The sequence below is a fragment of the Tamandua tetradactyla genome, chromosome 6 (genome assembly GCF_023851605.1).
Source record: "Tamandua tetradactyla isolate mTamTet1 chromosome 6, mTamTet1.pri, whole genome shotgun sequence".
Taxonomy (NCBI): domain Eukaryota; kingdom Metazoa; phylum Chordata; class Mammalia; order Pilosa; family Myrmecophagidae; genus Tamandua; species Tamandua tetradactyla.
In genome coordinates, this window is record NC_135332.1 from 23,249,367 (window position 1) to 23,269,073 (window position 19,707).

A 19,707-nucleotide genomic window follows, 5' to 3' on the forward strand; every position below is an offset into this window, starting at 1 on the left:
TTTCCAAAGCGTTGGCTGATGGACTCTCTGTTTCTCGTGGCTATGTCATTCTTCTCTGCTCTCTCTAATCTCTCATTCTCCAAAATGTTTCCTCTTTTATAGGACTTCAGAAACTAATCAAGACCCACCCAAATGGGTGGAGACATGCCATCACCTAATCCAGTTTAACAACCACTCCTGATCAAATCACATCTCCAAGGAGATGATCTGATTACAGTTTCAAACATATGGTATTGAATAGGAATTATTCTGCCTTTACGAAATGGGATTTAGATTAAAACATGGCTTTTCTAGGGGACATGAATCCTTTCAAACCAGCACATACTTATAGAACAGATTTCAGAGTTGGGTATGGGTTACAGTTCCACAGTTTCAGGAACTACTTCAAGATACCGGAGATTAAAAGAAATGTCAGTATATAATGATTCAGCAGTCATACTCATTTGTTAAATCCTGTCTTCTCTGTTATATCTCATCCTTCTCCTTTGATCCTTCTCCCAATCTTTAGGGGTATTTGGACCATGTGCATTGTTCCAGTTTGCTAGCTGCCAGAATGCAATATACCAGAAATGGACTGGCTTTTTAAAAGGGGAATTTAATAAGTTGCAGGTTTATAGTCCTAAGGCTTCAAAAATGTCCCAATTAAAGCAAGTCTATAAACATGTCCAAATTAAGGCACCAACACGAAGGTAACTTCACTCAAGAAAGGCTGATAAGTCAGGGTTTCTCTCCCCACTGGAAAGACACATGACCAACATGGCGATGTCTGCTAGCTTCCTCTCCAGGCCTCTTGCTTTATGAAGCTCCCCAGTGGTGTTCTCCTTCTTCATCGTCAAAGGTCACTGGCTGGTGGACTCTGGTTTTCGCCTAGTTCTGTCGTGGTTCTGGGGCTCTGTCCTTGTTCTAAAAAGAAACTCTCTCCAAAATGTCTCCTATTTTATAAGATTCCAATAAACTAATCAAGAGCCCACATAGAATGGGTGGAGATACGTCTCCATCTAATCAAGTTTAATACCCACAACTGATTGAATCACATCTCTGTGGAGATGATCTAATCAAGTTCCAACCTATAGAACTGAATAGGGATTAGAAGAAACCATTGCTCCCACAACAGTGATTAGGATTAAAACATGGCTTTTCTAGGGAACATAAATCCTTTCAAACCAGCACACCCATTCTCACTTTTTCATGTTGGAAAGTGACGTCGACAGTATGGGATAGAGGGATGGAACTAGTTGATGTTCTTAGAGAGGCTGGCCCCTCTGGGTTTCAGGACTTCTCTAGGCTAGGAACCATCTGGAAGTTGTAGTTCTGGAAAGTAATCTTAGTGCATGAAACTTTTGTAGAACCTCAGATAGAACCCTAGGTGTTCTTTAGGGTTAACAGGAATGGTTTTGGTGGAGTTATCAAACCATGGTAATTAGCAATATGTAGCTGAAACTTGCATATGAATAGCCTCCAGAATAGCCTCTTGACTCTATATGAACTCTCTTAGGCACTGATATCTTATTTTGTTACATTTCTTTCCTGCCTTTTGGTCTGGAAGGCATTGTCAATCCTGAAGTACCAGGGTCGGGTTCATCTTTGGGATTCATGTCCCATGTTGCCAGGGAGACATCTGATGTTATGTTCCTCATAGCAGGGAGTGTAACGATTTTCTTTGCAGAGTTGGGCTTAAAGAGAGAAAGATCATATCTGAGCAACAAAAGAGGTTCTCTGGAAATAACTCATAGGCATAACTATAGATAGGCTTTGCTCCTCCACTATAGAAATAAGCTTCCTAAGAGCAAGGCTCAAGATCAAGGGCTTGGCCTATTGATTTGGGATTTACATGTTTGAGACAGTATCAGGAGTTTCCTTGATGGTAAAGTTTAATAGTTCCATATTTTTTCTCCAGCCCCACAAGGGACTTTGCCAATACTTTTTAATTATCTTCCCAACACACTCTGGGATGTATCAGGGTATTACATCGCACTAAACAGAACTACAAGCCTTCATTCTCATTCTGGGTGCCATGTGTTTGGGTCCTGTAAATGAGCCATCCAGATGATGATTTAGATTATGCGCTACAGAAAATTTAGGTTTTGGACAAAATAAACCTTTCTTCCTTTGGTCTCATACCATAGGTGAAGTTCTAAAATACAGACAATGTTATCCTTTACCCTGTGTTCTGATTTACCTTAGTCTCAACCAGATTGGCTTCATTCTTATCTCTAATCAAAGCACAATCTCTTTTTGGTTTCTTTAACAGTTGTTGTATATAGCAATCTATGTCTCACCTTATCCCCACTTAGTTATACAATCATCAACACTCTCATTTTAGACAATTTTCATTGTTCCAAAGAGAAAAATAACAGATAAACACACTCTCGCCAAACAGAAAATCCAAGCCTCCCCTTAACTCTTGTCCTCCCCCACCCCCAATTTTTTACCCCTGGTATTGCCGTGGTACTGTTGATATCTTCATGTTAAATTTAGGCCATAGCATGCAGTAATAGTTTTCCCCCTATATCCTTCTATTATTGGCATTTTGTACAAAATTCATACCATTGAGATAGTTCATACAAGAACTTATTTATATTTGTAGTGTTACTTGGTGGGATATATGGCTCTATATAATTCCTTTCAATTATGTTCACCTTCAATATGGCAGTATTACTTATAAACCCACTTCAATCCATTCCCTTACATTTAAGTTCAACCTCATTAGCTAACCATTCACCCATCTTTAGCTTCTGTGTATCTCTAGGTCCCCTATATTCTACATTATAAGCCTCTGAGTTTACTTTTACCAAGATCATACTAGCGAAATCATACAGTATCTATCCTTTTGTGTCTGGCTTATTTCACTCAGCATTATGTCCTCAAGGTACATTCCTGCTGTCATATTCTTCAGGACCTCATTTCATCTTACTGTTGCATAATATTCCACCATGTGTGTATTCCACATTTTATTTATCCACTCATCTGTTGATAGGCGCTTGGATTGTTTCCATCTTTTGGCAAGTGTAAATAATCCTATGAACATCAGTGTGCAAATGTCTGTTTGTGTCACTGCTTTCAGATCTTCTGGGTATATACCAAGTAGTGGTATTGTTAGGTCATAGGGCAACCTGATGTTTAGTTTTCTAAGGAACCACCAAAATGTGTTCCACAGCAGCTATACCATTATACATTCACACCAGCATAAGTGTCCCAATTTCTCCACAACCTCTCCAACATTTGTAGTTTCCCATTTGTTTAATAGCAGCTATTCTTGTAGGTGTGAGGTGATATCTCATTGTAATCTTGACTTGCATTTCCTTATAGCTAATGAATATGAGCATCTCTTCACGTGTTTTTTAGCTATCTATATTTACTCTTTGGAAAAATGTCTATTCATATCTTTAACCCATTTTATAATTGGGTTGTTTGTTCTTTTGTTGTTGAGTTGTATAATATTTTATGTATACAGGATATCAAATCTTATTCGATAGGTGGCTTCCAAATATTTTCTCCCATTGAGTTGACTGCCTCTTCACATTTTTGACAAAGTCCTTTGAGATGCAAGAGGATTTGATTTTGAGGTGTTTCCATTCATTTATTTATCTATTTTTTCTATTGTTGCTTGTGCCTTGGGTGTAAAGTTTAAGAAGCTACCTCCTATTACTAGGTCTCGAAGACGTTTCCTTATATTTTATTCCAGGCATTTTATGGTACTGGTTCTTCTATATTGGTCTGGGTTTTTTTGTATGCTGTATGGCAAGGTCACATTTCATTCTTTTTTTCTATGTATCCCGTTATTGCAATACCATTTGTTGAATTTTTGTTTGTTCGGTTTTTTTTTTTTTTTTCCCGCTTGTTTGTTTGTTTCTTGGGAAGTGCATGGACCGGGAATCAAACCCAGGTCTCCTTCATGGCAGGTGAGAATTCTACCACTGAACTATGTTTGCACTCCCTTATATTGGTCTTTGATCTACTTTGACTAAATTTTTGTATAGGGTGTAAAGTAAGGATGCTCTTTCATTCTTTTGGCTATTGATATCCAGTTCTCCCTTGTCCATTTATTGAAAAGGCTATTCTGTCCCAGTTCAGTGGGCTAGGGGACATGTCAAAGATTAATTAACCATACAGTTGGTGGTCTATCTCTGCACTCTCAATTCAATTCCATTGGTCAATACTTCTGTCTTTGTGCCAGTGCCATGCTGCTTTGACCACTGTGAATTTATAGTAAGTTTAAAATCAGGAAGTGTTAGTCTTCCCACTTTGTTCTTCTTTTTTAGGATATCTTTGGCTATTTAAGTTCTCTTTCTTTTCCAAATGAATTTGATAACTAGCTTTTCAAAGTCTTCAAAGTAGGTTGTTGGAATTCTGAGTGGTATTGTATTGTATCTGTAGATCAATTTGGGTAGAATTGACTTCTTAACTACATTTATTCTTCCTATGCATGGGATAGGTCTTTCCACCTATCTATATCTATGATTTCTTTTAGCAATTTATTTGTAAAATAAATAAAATGTATTTATTTTAAGTAAAACTTTATTTTATTTAAGTACAATTTTTTAAAAAAAGTTATTTCTAGATATTTGATTCTTTTAGTTGCTATTTTGAATGGATTTTTTTTTCTTAATTGTCCCCTCTGTTAGGTCATTATTTGTGTATAGAAAAATTACTGATTTTTGTACATTAATCTTTTTTCCTGCCACATTGCTGAATTTGTTCATCAGTTCAAGGAGCTTTGTCAGGGTTTTCCAAAAACAGTATCATGTCATCTGCCAATAATGAAAGTTCTACTTCTTGCTTTCCAATTTGGATGTCTTTTATTTCTTTTACCTGCCTTATTGCTCTAGCTAAGATTTCTAGTAAAATATTGAATAATGGTGGTAACAGAGAACATCCTTGTCTTGTTCCTGAACTTAGGGGGAAGGCAGTCAGTCTCTCACTGTTGAGTACTAATGCTAGCTATGGGTTTTTCATATATGCCCTTTATCATATTGAGGAAGTTTCCTTCGATTCCTACCTTTTGAAGTACTTTTATCAGAAAAGGATGCTGAATTTTGATGAATGCTTTTTCAGTATCAGTAGAGATGATCATGTGATTTTTTCCCTTTTGATTTGTTAATGTGCTGTATTACATTGAATTATTTTCTTTTGTAGAACCACCCTTGCATTTCTGTTATAAACCCCACTTGGTCATGGTGTATAATTTTATTTTGAAAAGGGGAATTTAATAAGTTGGTAGTTTACAGTTCTAAGGCAGAGAAAATATCCCAATTAAAGCAAGTCTTAGAAATGCCTAATCTAAGGCATCCAGAAAAAGATACCTTGATTCAAGAAGACCAATGAAGTTTAGGGTATCTTTCTCAAGTGGAAGGGCACATGGCGAAACCAGTCAGAGTTTCTCTCTCATCTGGAAAGGCACATGGTGAATACGGTCAGGGTTCCTTTCTCATCTGGAAGGGCACATGGTGAGCACGGCATCATTTGCTAGCTTCTTCTCTTGGCTTCCTGTTTCATGAGGCTCCCCAGGAGGCATGTTCCTTCTTCATCTCCAAAGGTCGCTGGCTGGTGGACTCTGCTTCTTGTGGCTATGTCGTTCTGCTCTGCTCTCTCTGAATCTCTTTCTTTCTCCAAAATGTTTCCTCTTTTGTAGGACTCCAGAAACTAAGACCCACCCAAATGGGTGGAGACACGCCTCCAGCTAATTCAGTTTAACAACCACTCTTGATTAAATCACACCTCTAGGGAGATGATCTAATTTCAGTTTCAGGCATACAATACTGAATAGGGACTAGAAGAAATGGCTGCCTTTACAAAACCAGATTAGGATTAAAACATGGCTTTTCTAGGTATACACATCATTTCAAACCAGCACACTTGTTAAAGTCTATTAAAAAATTAGAACAGCCCTAGTTTAAATCAGAGGCCCTTTCTCATTTGTTTTTACTGTGTTTTGTTGTCAAAGAATTGGGGGTTGGTTGGGGTTGGGGAAGAATTATAGTGCCAGTTTTTAGGTAGATGCTAATTTTATGTTGGATTAGTGGAGCATAACTAAAGAAAGGTAGGACCATATCTCTCTGTACACAGTCCAGGAGATGAGATAGGGCAGTGGGTGAGGGACCATAAGCAGTCATAGAATTCTGGTCACACAATAATTGGCAGCAAAACAGAAAAAGTGCATGTTCCTGACTTCTTGTGTGTGAATATGCCTTCTACTCATATAGCATTGGGGGGCAGGGAGTAAGTTGGATCAAGGGCAGAGGATGTTTACTTATTTGCAGAGCTAGTTAAAACTTTTCAGGTTTATTAGCATATTTGCAGTCTTGTGTACAAGTACATTTTGTGAGGGAATCACAGTAGCACCACTGAAAGACTATTGAATGGTGAAGTAGAAGACTAGATTTTTCAAGTTCTGTTCTTTCCTAAGTGGTTAAACTCCCTGTGCCTCAGTTTTCATACCTGCAAAATGAATGGGTTGGACTGGGTGGTACCCAATGTTGCCTTTGCTTTAATCTATAAGATATCTAAAAGTTGTTAAGTAACTTCCATAATTCTTACTTGAAATAATATGATTAATTGATAATACGAAATTGTCTTCTCTAGTTTAGTTTAGCTGACTGTTTTGTGGCGCTAAATATAAATGTTATTCTTTGTAAGATCTTATGTTTAAACTTTATAGGCTAGTGTGCCAATAATTCAATCCATAAATAAAGTTGTATAGCCCTTTTAAAGAGTATTTATTTAGAAGATAGATTACATTGTAATATTATATATTCCATCTGAAGCAATGGCATTAAGCAATAGATATTAGTTGTGTTGTTCTAAATTTACAGCTATGAATTGCTTTTTTTATGCTTGAAAATATATCTCAGATTAGAAAAATCCTCTTTTAGGACACACCTACACACCCACAAGACTATATAAAATTTATATAAATTCTTATAAAAGAATAATTTTTAAGGACCTGGGTGCCCCACCCAGTTTCGGAAATGATTTGGTGCTCCCTTTGTGACTCTTACCAGTCACATCTCTTCTCTGCTCAGAGGAACCCACAGTCCTACATTTTTGTTTATCACTCGCTTATTTTCTTTATTTTACTATAGATACATCTTTAAATGTCATATTGTTTAGTTTTGCAAATGGTGTATAATCCTTTTAATGTGTCATTGGATTGGATTTGCTAGTATTTTGTTGAGAATTTTTGCATCTATATTCATCAGAGAGATTGACCTGTGTTTTTCCTTTCTTGTAGCTTCTTAATCCAGTTTTAGTATTAGGGTGATACATGCTTCATAAAATGAGTTAGGTAGTGTTCCTTTTTCCTCAAATTTTTGGAAGAGTTTGAGCAGAACTGGTGTTAATTCTTTTTGGTATGTTTGTTAAAATTCCCTGTGAAATCATCTGGCCCTGGGCTTTCCTTTGTTGGAAGATTTTTGATGTCTAAGTGAATCTCTTTACTTGTGATTGGTTTGTTGAGATCTTCTACTTCTTCTTGAGTCAGTGTAGGTTGTTCATGTGTTTCTAGGAATTTGCCCATTTCAACTAAGTTGTCTAGTTTGTTGGAATAATTGTTCATAGTATCCTCTTATGATTTTTAAAAAATTTCTTCAGGTATTTGACAGGGGTAATGACCCCCTGTCATTTCTAATTTTTTTTTTATTTGTATCCTTTCTCTTTTTTACGTTTTCAGCCTATCCAAAGATCCATTGATGTTATTGATTTTCTCAAAGAACCAACATTTGGTTTTATTGATTCTTTCTATTGTTTTTTGTTCTGCAATTCATTTATTTCTGCTTTAATTTTTGTTATTTCACTTCTTCTATTTGCTTTGGTGTTAGTTAGCTAGTTTCTAGTTTCCTTTTCTAGTTCCTCCAGGTGAGCAGTTAAATCCTCAATTTTTGCTTTTTCTTCTTTTAAATATGGGCATTTGGGGCAATAAATTTCCCTCTCTGCATGCCATTGTCACATCCCATATGTTCTAATATGTTGTATACTCATTTTCACTCATCTTCAGATATTTATCGATTTCTCTAGCAATTTCTTCTTTGATGTGTTATTTAATCTCCATGTATTTGTGAAACTTCTGGTTCTCTGGTGGTTATTGATTTTCAGCTTCATTGTGTTATGATCAGAGAAAGTACTTTGAATGATTTCAATCTTTTTAAATTTATAAAGACCTGTTTTGTGCCCCAGCATATGATCAATCCTGGAGAACGTTCCATGAGCACTAGAGAAGAATGTATATCCTGGTGTTCTGGAGTGTAAATATATATATATATATAATCTAATTCATTCATCAAATTGCTTAAGTTCTTTATTTCTTGATTCTCTGATTGTCTCTTCTGAGAGTGAATGGTGTATTGAAGTATCCCACTATTATTGTTGAAACGTCTATTGCTCCTTTCAGTTTTGACAATATTTGCCTTATGTACTTTGGACCTCCTTGATTAGGAGCTTAAACATTTATGATTGTTACTTCTTCTTGGTGAATTGTCCCTTTTATTAATATGTAGTGTCCATCCTCATCTCTTATGACATCCTTACATTTAAAGCATATATTTTTTTCTGATATTAGTATAGGTTCTCCTGCTTTCTTTTGGTTACAACTGTTATGAAACATCATTTTCCATCCTTTCATTTTCAGTTTATTTGTATCCTTGGGTCTCAAATGAGTCTCCTGTAAGCAGCATATAGATGGATCATATTTCTTAATCCATTCTGCCAATCTGTTGCTTTTGACTGGTGAGTTTAGTCTGTTGACATTCAAAGTTATTACTGTCAAGGTATTTCTTGAATCTACCATTGTATCCTTTGATTGTTATTTGTCAGATCTATATATTCTTTCTCTCCTCTCTGTTTATCCTTTAAGTTAGCCTTACTTGTACTCTCCAATTCTGTTCCCTCCTCCAGACCTCCCTCTCTTGTCTTTTTTTTTTTCTTGTAGCTGAACAGAACTCTCTTTAGTATTTCCTGTAGGGCAGACCTCTTCTTTGTCTGTGAAAACTGAAATCTCTCTCTCACTTTTGAGAGACAACTTAGCTAGATAAAGAATTATTGGTTGGAGGTCTTTCTCTTTCCAATGATGCTAATTGTATCTTTCCATTGCTCTTCTCACCTCCATGGTGCCTGTTGAGTAGCCCGAACTCAGTCTTACATGGTTTCCCTTGTATGTGGTAGTTGCTTTGCTTTTCTCATGCTCCTTTCAGGACCCTCTGCTTTTCTTCAACATTTGACTGACTGATTAGTATATGTCTTAGAGTAGGCCTATTTTGATTTATTTTATTTGGGGTTCATTGGGATTCTTTGATTTGCATATTTATACCTTTTATAAGGGTTGGGAAGTTTACCCTCATTATCTCCTCAACCATTCTTCCTAGCCCTTAACTCTTCTCTCTTCCTTCTGGAATACTGAGGATTCTTATATTTGTGCACATCAAGTTATCCATCATTTCCCTGAGATCCAATTCCAATTTTTCTATATTTTTGCCATTTCTTCTTTTATGCCTTCTAACTCAATTGTCCTGTCATCTAGTTCTTTTATTCTTTCTTCTGCCTCTTCACATCTGCTGTTGTATGTCTCTAGTATATTTTAAGATTAGTCAACAGTATCTTTCATCTCTTGTGAGATCTGTTATTTTTCTATTTAATCTTTCAAATTCTTCTTTATGCTCTTCTAGTGTCTTCTTGATATCCTTTATGTCATTGGCCAACCCACTGAATTTATTTAGGAGGTTTGTTTGTATGAGCATATTTGATTTTTTTATCCAAATTCTGTGTCTCCTCTGATATTTTAGTTTGGTCATTTGGTTGGGCCTATCTGCCTGCATCTTCATATGCTCTGTGATGTTCTGTTGGCTTTGAGGCATTTGATTATATTGATAGGGTTATTTGGAAAGTTGATTTCTCTCAGTCATCTAAGGTTTTGTATATTCTTCAGTTTATGTTGAAGTTTTTCTTTTGTTCTTGGTTTGTCAGTAATTCTCCACCAAACCAAGGTCTACACCTTATGCAGGGGATGCAGCTCTACTTGAGGATCTGTTTAAAGCTAGACGGGTAGGCAGCTTGCCAGACTACACTTTCCATTTCTTCCCAGCAAATGGCACTCTTAGGCATCCTCTTCCCCTTAGGTCCACTTCTCCCTGATTGCTGCTGCAACTGGTTAAGCTGGATGAGGACCCTGTGCAAATCCAGCCAGGTCCACTAGCCCTGGTGTGCACTGAAAGCTGCCAATCCCAGGGCCAGGGGTGGGCAATGTGCACCTCAGCAGTGCTTCTGCTCGGGAGCCTGATGGTCTGTGGGCCACAGTCTCCCATTTGGAATGACCTTGGTCTGTGGGATTGGGTATTTAACTACCCATGTAGGGGCAAAAGGCATGTTGTGGGGGTGTGACTGGGGGTTTGGGGCATGGGACACAGGGTACAGGGACCCAAGGGTCCATGTGGGGGCACATGGTGGGGTGTGAGGTATGGTGCAGGTGGCGCATGGCAAAGGTCACAGGGCACGGGTACACAGAGGTGAGTAGCACAGGGCCAAGTGCAGGGGCACAGGGTACAGGCCTGTGGTACTGCTGGCGTACAGAGGTGTGGGTTGCAATGTGGCTTGCTTCTTCATCAGTGCACTCCTGAGGGCTCCAGGCCTCCATATGAAAAGCTGAGTGGTGGGCTCTGTACACGAGCTGAATGGTCTCTGTAAGCACAGAAAGCAAGTTTGCTGGCTCCTGAGTTTCCTAAGGAAGCAGCAAGCTGTGGAGCTGAGGGAGTTGATCTCCCAAGCTATCTGCAGGGGCAGGCCCTTTCCTGGGTGCAGCCTTTTGTCCCAGTGGAGTTACAACCAAGCACATGCACCCCATGTCTCCATCTCAATTCCTTTGCTTTTTCATCCAGGTCCTCCCTATATAGTGTAGAAGACTCTCTCAGGTCACTCACACCCTGGATTGATGTCCTGGTCATTTTTCTGTCACTTCCCTAATTGTTCCATGGAGCAAGGGTGAACTCAGCCTATCCTATTCTGCCATCTTCCTGGATGTCTGAAGCTACTTTTAATAAGTTTTCTCTGACCTTGTGTGCTGGTTTGAAAGGAAGTATGCCCCCTAAGAAAAGCCATGTTTTAATATAAATCCCATTTCATAAAGGTAGAATAATCTCTATTCAATACTGTATGTTTGAAACTGTAATGAGATCATCTCCCTGGTTGATGTGATTTAGTTAAGAATGGTTGTTAAACTGGATTAGGGGATGACATGTCTCCACCCATTTGAGTGGGTCTTGATTAGTTTCTGAAGTCCTATAAAAGAGGAAAGATTTTGGAGAATGGAAGATTCGGAGAGATTCAGAGAGAGCAGAGAATGCTGCAGCACCACGAAGTGGAGAGTCCATTGGAGATGAAGAAGGAAAATGCCTCCCGGGGAGCTTCATGAAACCAGAAGCCAGGAGAGTAAGCTAGCAGATGATGCCATATTCGCCATGTGCCCTTCCAGCTGAGAGAGAAGCCCTGACTGTGTTCGCCATGTGCCTTTCCAGATGAGAGAGAAACCCTGAATTTCATCGGCCTTCTTGAACCAAGGTATCTTTCCCTGGATGCCTTTGATTGGACATTTCTATAGACTTGTTTTAATTGGGACATTTTCTCAGCCTTAGATCTGTAAACTAGCAACTCATTAAATTCCCCCTTTTAAGAAGTCATTCCGTTTCTGGTATATTGCATTCCAGCAGCTAGCAAACTAGAACACCTTGTTCACAAGAATATTTTCCTATGCTTTTTTCTATGAACTTTATAGTTCTACCTATCATATAGAGACCTTTAATCCATTTGGAATCCTCTTTTGATGTACTGTTAAGAGATCAAGTTTTATTTTTCTTCATTTAATGAGCCAGCTTCCCCAACCCACTAACTAATAATGAATCCTTTCCCCAATGATTGGTGGAACCAAGTTTATCATATATTATATTCTAATATAAGCAGAGTCCTGTCTCTGTGCTCTCATTTTCTTCTTTTGAGCTATTGACTATTCTTTTTTATTATTATAGTTTTGTAGAATGTCTTTATATCTAGAAAAGCAAGTACCCCCTTGTATTAGGGAAAGGAAGATTATCCTGTGGTGATAACCACAAATCTCAGTGATCTAATCCATGAAGATTTATTTCCCTTTTACAAGGATTCACCACATCCCTCCTGAGCAGCTCTCTTCCAGGCAGAGACTCATGGATCCAAGCTGACTGCAGCTTGTGACTAAATTAAAATATGCACTCCCAGGTCACCTTGACAGAAGAAGAGAGGGCTGAAGGGTACCTGCTCTTAAATGTTTTAGTTCTGCAATGACAGTTTCTTCTACCTACAGCCCATTGGCCAGGAAATCACATGGCCCCACCTAACTCCAAGGAGGCCAGCGAATTGGGAGTCCAGCAAATTTAGTCAGAGAGGAATAGAATATCTCCACCAAACATGTCTTTACTTTTTTTTCTTCAAGTGACTTAACTATACAAAGATCTTTATTCTTATTCTTATCAAGTTCCTCCAAAAAATGTAATTACCAGCCTGCCCTACAGAATTCAGACTCAAGACTGCAACATCAGTTCACACCCGAGTTTCCAGTCTGTCTGCCTGCCCTACAAATTTCAGATTTTCCAGCTCCCACAATTGCATGAACTAGTTTTCTACAATTAATTGATACACACACACACACCTACACACACACACACACACACACACACATCCTATTGGTTCTGTTTCTCTGGAGAACCCTGACAGTGTGTGATCTTTGAGAGACTAATTTTCTCCTTTTGTCTCTGACTGTCCATTCTCTTTGTGAAATGAAGAATTGGGTTGGAGAGAATGGGGTGAGTGTGCTCGGTTGGAACTCCACTGGAGACAAGAGGCTCTCACGTTCACTGATCTTATGGAACAATTCCAGGGCAGAATGACAAGATGCAACCAAGTGCTGGCGGGCAGCAGGGACACAAGCTCTTGGAAATTAAAAGGTTGGAGTTCATAAGGGACTGAAGGATGAGCTCCTAATATTTTTGAGCACTGTTTATGTGTCAGGCACACTTTTACACACTTTCTACATTCTTCCTCTTTTAATCTACCCAATAACCTTACGAGGTAGGTTCTAGCCCCTCTTTACTAGTCAGGAAAGTGAAGCACACTTCCTTAAGAAAATAAGGAACTTGCCCTAAGTCACATGGCTTCTAAGAAACCCTCTGGGGATTAAAACACAGTTCTCTCTAACAGCAGAGTCCCCTCCCCACTACTGCCTATCAGGCCACATGTGGTGAAATGGAAGGTTTTGTGGAAAAGAGGAACTAGACTTTGGACAATGGGTAGGATTGGTCTCCAGGGTCAGAGAGAATGGAGACCGTGGTTACTTTCACATGATTCTTGGAGAATAATTTGACCAAGGGCCAGAGGTGGAAATGGTGTGTGGAAGGCACAGGAAGGAGTCAGGCTTGCTTGCATGAGTGAGTTCTTCTTGAATAAGCTAATATAAGATAGAGAGAGCAAAGTCATGTTTGAAGAACCATGTATTCCAAGAAGAGTTTGGACTTGATTCAGTAGGCACAGGGGAGTCCTTACAGGTTCTTGAGCTGAGGAGTGACATGGGTAAAGTGCTTCATCTGGGAGCTAAAAACAGGAGCAATTGGCTGTAAGGGAACAAATTAGGAACCAGTGCCTGTGTGAATCAATATCAGGACAGGTGGATGTGGTGCCCGCTCTCACAGTACCTACAGTCTGCAGGGAAGTCTTTCTTCCAACAAGAGTGATGGATTTGCAGAGAGTGGTGGGAGCAGAAAGCACTGGGGTTAGACAAGGCTTCCCAGAGGCAGAGACATTTGTGCTCAATCCTGAAGGAAAAAGAGATGGAGAATGTTTTGAGAAATCAGGGTCTGGAAAATGAGATACATCTGAGAAATATCCTGAGGACAAAATGGATGGAATTTGCTCAGCAGAGTCAAGTGACATCATGGAAAGCCTGTTGGTGGGCCACATGGTGACTTCAGAAAGTTATTTCTTTCCCAGTTGCCTGGGCCTCCAGCCAAATGACATAGGTGAGGAAGGAAGGGCTGGTGAGGAAGCAGAAGCAGGAGCTACAGGCCATGGCCTGGGAGCTTTGCAGAAGCAGGACCAGCAAAAAGCACCTAAGTTGACTTTTTTCCAAGATGGACCAGAAAATGCTTTTCAGGCTGGGGAGGCACATTCATGGACATGCAATCATCTCTCTCATTCCTTTAAAACATATCTTTATATGTTTTAAAGATATCTTTATGTTTTTCCAAATAAAAAAATTACATGTACATTATAAAACACTTAAAATTATAGAAAATTTTAACATAGAAAATGAAAGGCTCCAGCATTCCCTTCAATCCACCCCTAATAACCACGGTGAACAATTTTAAGTATACTCCTCCAGACTTTTAATATATTTACATATGAACATTAATCTGTTTATATATATGCATGTTATACATATACATGCATATATATTAAGCAGAGCATATATATTTTAACAAAGCTTCAAAATATGTGAAGCAAAAACTAATAGAACTGAAAGAAAAAATAGATAAGTCCACAATTATAGTAGAAGACTACAACTGCTTCCTCAATAATCAATAAAACGAGTAGACAGAAAATCATTAAGGTTATAGAACCCCTGAATAACTCCATCAACCAAACTGACCTAATTTATGTTTCTAGAACACTGCACTCAATAATAGCAAAATACACTTTCTCAGTCCCCTTCAGGGAATGGTGAGAACGGGGAGAAATTCAACTTCCCCAAGTTGAATTTTTGATATCCTCACAAGCAGTGTGGACAACCAAAGACTGAGGCCCCAGACTTGGGGTTTGTTCATATGAAACTTAACCCCACAAAGGATAGGTCAAGTCTACTTAAAATTTAGGCCTAAGATTCACCCCCAAGAGAGCCTCTTTTGTTGCTCAGATGTGGCCTATCTCTCCAGCCAACACAACAAGCAGTCTCACCACCCTACCCCTCTCTACGTGGGACATGACTCCCAGGGGTGTGGAACTTCCTGGCAATGTGGGACAGAAATCCTGGAATGAGCTGAGATTCAGCATCAAGAGATTGAGAAAACCTTCTTGACCAAAAGGGGGAAGAGTGAAATGAGACAAAGTGCCAATGGCTGAGAGATTCCAAACAGAGTCGAGAAGTTATTCTGGAGGTTATTCTTACGCATTAAGTAGATATCACCTTGTTATTCAAGATGTAGTGGAGAGGCTGGAGGGAACTGCCTGGAAATGTAGAGCTGTGCTCCAGTAGCCATGTTTCTTGATGATGATTGAATAATGATATAGCTTTCACAATGTGACTATGTGATTGTGAAAACCTTGTGTCTGATGCTCCTTTTATCTACCATGTCAACAGACGAGTAGAACATATGGACTAAAAATAAATAATAGGGGGAACAAATGTTAAAATAAATTTAGTTTGAAATGCTAGTGATCAATGAAAGGGAGGAGTAAGGGGTATGATATGTATAATCTTTTTTTTCTGTTATTGTTTTATTTCTTTTTTTGTTGTCTTTTTATTTCTTTTTCTGAATTGATGCAAATGTTCTAAGAAATGATGAATATGCAACTATGTGATGATATTGAGAATTACTGATTATATATGTAGAACGGAATGATATTTTAATGTTTTTGTTTGTTGTTAATTTTTTAAATTAATAAATAAATAATTTTTTTTAAAAACTGGCAAAGAAAAAAATACACTTTCTCTGTATTACACATGGATTGTTCACAAAATTGACCATATTCTAGACCATAAAACAATTGAAACCATAGAAAGCATAATCCATGTGTATAACAGAATTAAATAAGACATATATAACAGAAAAATATCTGGAAACCCCCAAATATTTGGAATCTAAATAATAACTTCTAAATAACCCATGGATCAAAGCTCAAGGCATAAAGGAAATCAGAAAATATTTTTAATCAAATGAAAATGAAAATATAACACATCAAAATTTGTGGGATGCAGGAGTGCATGGTTGGTTCAGTAGTAGAATGCCCGCCTTCCATGCAGGAGACCTGGATTCAATTCCCACACTATGCACTCAAAAAACAAACAAAAAATTGTGGGATGCAGTTAAGCAGTGCTTAGAGGGAAACTAATAGCATTAAAGATTTATATTAAAAAATAAAATCTCAGATCAATGATCCAAGCATCCACCTTAAGAACGTAGGAAAAGAAGACCAAATTAAACCCAAAACAGGCAGAGGGAAAGAAATAAGAAAGATAAGAGCAGAAATCAATGAACTTGAGAACAGACAAACAATGGAGGAAAGCAATGTAACTAAATGCTAGTTCTTTGGGGAAGAAATCAATAAAATTGACAAACTTGTAGCCAGATTACCAAGAAAAAAAAGAGAGGAGAAATAAATTACAAATAACAAAAATGAAAGAGATGACATCACCACAGATGCTAAAGACATTAATAGGATAATGAACAAATACTACAAATACCCATAAGTTCGACCGCTTAGAAGAAATGAGTAAAATGAAACACAAACTGCCAAAGCTCACTCAAATGAAACAGATAGCCTGAAATAGTCCTGCATCTATTAAAGAAATTGAATTTGGAGCTATAATCCTTCCAACAAATAAAACAAGGCTGAAATGACTGCACTGGTGAATGCCATCAAACATTTAAGAAAGAAATAATGCCAGTTCTTCATAAACTCTTCAAAAACATAGAGTAAAAGGAAACACTTCCCAATTCATTTTATAAAGAGACCATCATTCCCCTGACACCAAAAACCAAGATATTGCAAGGAAAAAAACTACAAATATACCTCATAAACAGAGAGTCAAAATCCTCAAAAAAAAAAAAAAACGAAAAGCACAACACACTAGCAAACCAGGTCTAGCAATATTTTAAAAGAACAAAACATCATGACCAAGTGAAGTTTATCCTGTGAATGCAAAGTTGGTTCAATATTTGAAAATCGATCGATGTAATTCATCATATCAACAAACTAAAGAAGAAGAAACAGGATAACCTCAATATATGTAGAAAAACCATTTGACAAATTCTGTATTCATTCATTTATGATCAACATTTTCAGCAAACTAGGAATAGAAGGAAACTTTCTTAACCTGGTAAAGAGAATTTACAAAACCCCACAGCTATCTCTAGATCCTCTATAGTCTACCTTTCAAGACTCTGAGGTGGGCAGAGGCTAGAGAAGGGGGAATTGTTACCTAGTATGTACAGAAGAGTTAATGAGATTGGGAATAGATAGAGGTGATAGTAGTTCATTAATGGGTTCATAAGTAATAGTGCCATATTGAAGGCGAATATGATTGAAAGGGGTTGTTTAGAGCCATGTACCTCACCAATTAGCACTACAAATATAAATAACTTCCTGCATGAACTACTTCAAAGGTATGCCCCTTGTACAGAGAGTTAATAATACAGTGGTATATAGGAAAAACTACTCAATGCATGCTATGGTCTGTGTTTAACAGGAATACATCACTAGTGCCACATTTGTACTACGGGTAAATAATTGGGGGGGGGGACAAGAGTTAAGGGGTGTTTTGTGTTTTCTTTTTTGATGGGAGTGTGTCTATTATTTTTCTCTTTGGAGCAATGAAAATTGTCTAAAATTGAGAGTAGTGATGCTTGTACAACTAAGTCAGGATACTGTGAAACAGTGATAGTTCATTTTGGATAGAATATATGTTATGTGAATATATCAACAAAATCTGCAGATTCAAAATAAATAAATAAACAGAAGGATTCAGGTGCTAGAGAAAATGTGAAGAGGGAGGCATATCTATTCAATGTTGGTAGGGGAGCAGAATGGGGCAGCCCCTCTGGAAGATAGTGTAGAGGTTCCATAGGAGGCTAAATATAGGGTCTCCATAGGATTAAGCAATCCTGTTATTGGGAGTGTACTCAAGAGAACTGAAAGCAGGGACTCGAATAAACATTTGCACACTGATGTTTATGGCAAAATTATTCATGACACCTAATGGATGGAGGTGGCTGAAGGATACACTGGCTGAGAAGCAGAAGGCTGAATTGTAGCGTATACAGATGATGGAGTATTGTGGGGCTGCAGAAAGGAAGGAAGCCATGATGCATGCAACAAGATGAATGAGCCATGAGGCCATTATGTTGAGCAAAACAAGCCAGAAACAGAAGGACAAATATTGTACGATCTCTTTTAGAAAATGCTGATAAGAAAATTGGGGCCTAGATGCTATGCTTTTATAACAGACATTTATTCCTGAGCTTTAAGTGTAATTTCTAAATTTTGAGATGTTGTGCTGTATTTGTACAAATTGGTATTTTCCTGGAACTTTGGGTACATGTGTGACATCTAAGACTCAGAGTTGGAGTTTTGCAACTCTGAAAGTCAGCATTGCCTTATTCACTCTAATACATTAGAGACTCCCAAGTTAATAGGCCCAAGCCCTTGATCTTGAATCTTGCTCTTAGAAAATTTATTTCTGTAATGGAGAAGCTAAGCCTACCTATGATTATGCCTAAGAGTTACTTCCAGAGAACTTTTTAAAATTTATTTATTAATTAAAAAAAATTAAGAACAAACAAAAACATTAACATATAATTCCGTTCTACATATATATTCAGTAATTCTCAATATCATCACATAGTTGCATATTCATCATTTCTTAGAACATTTGCATCAATTCAGAAAAAGAAATAAAAAAACAACAGAAAAACAAATAAAACAATAATAGAAAAAAGATTATACATACCATACCCCTTACCCCTCACTTTCATTTATCACTAGCATTTCAAACTAAATTTATTTTAACATTTGTTCCCCCTATTATTTATTTTTATTCCATAGGTTCTACTCATTTCTTGACAAGCAGAGAACTTTTTTTGCTCAGATGTGGCCTCTCTCTCTCTAAGCCCAACTCTGCAAATAAAATAGTTACCCACCCCCTTACGTGGATTTGACATCCAGGGGTGTAAATCTCCCTGGCAACATGGAACATAGCTCCCAGGGTTGAGTTTGGCCCTGGCACTGTGGGATCAACAAAGCCTACCTGACCAAAAGGGGAAAAAGAAATATAATAAAATAAGGTTTCAGTGGCTAAAAGATTTCAATTAGAGTCAAGGGGCTATCTTGGAGGTTACTCTTAAGCAAGCTTCAGCCAGATATGGTAAATTGCCATGGTATGCCATATCTCAACCAATAAGATTCCTGTAAACCCAAAAGAATACACAGGGCTCTATCTGAGACTCAATAAAAGTTTCACTCACTAAGTTTATTTTTCGGAAACCTACAACCTCCAGATGGTTCCTAAACCAGATAAGCCCTGAAATCCAGAGGGACTAGTCTCTTCAAGAGCCTCAACCATTTGCATCCCCTACCTCATAATGCTGACACCGCTTTTCAACATGAAGAAGTTAGAATGGTCAGTGCCGAAATATCCCTAAAGATTGGGAGAAAGATTAAAGGGGAAGGAGGAGTTATAACAGAAGGAAATGCCTAAAATTGTGGAACTGTAATGCATACCATACTTTGAAACTTGTTCTATAGTTACTTGTTAAAATCCACTTTGAAATTTACTGTTTTTTTGTATATATGCTATATTTCATAATAAAAATGTTAAAAAAAAAACACAAACCCACAGCTAACACCATATTGGATGAGAAAAACTGAATACCTTTTCCCAAAGTTTGACAAGGCAAGGTGTCCATTCTTGCTCCCCGTATTCAACAT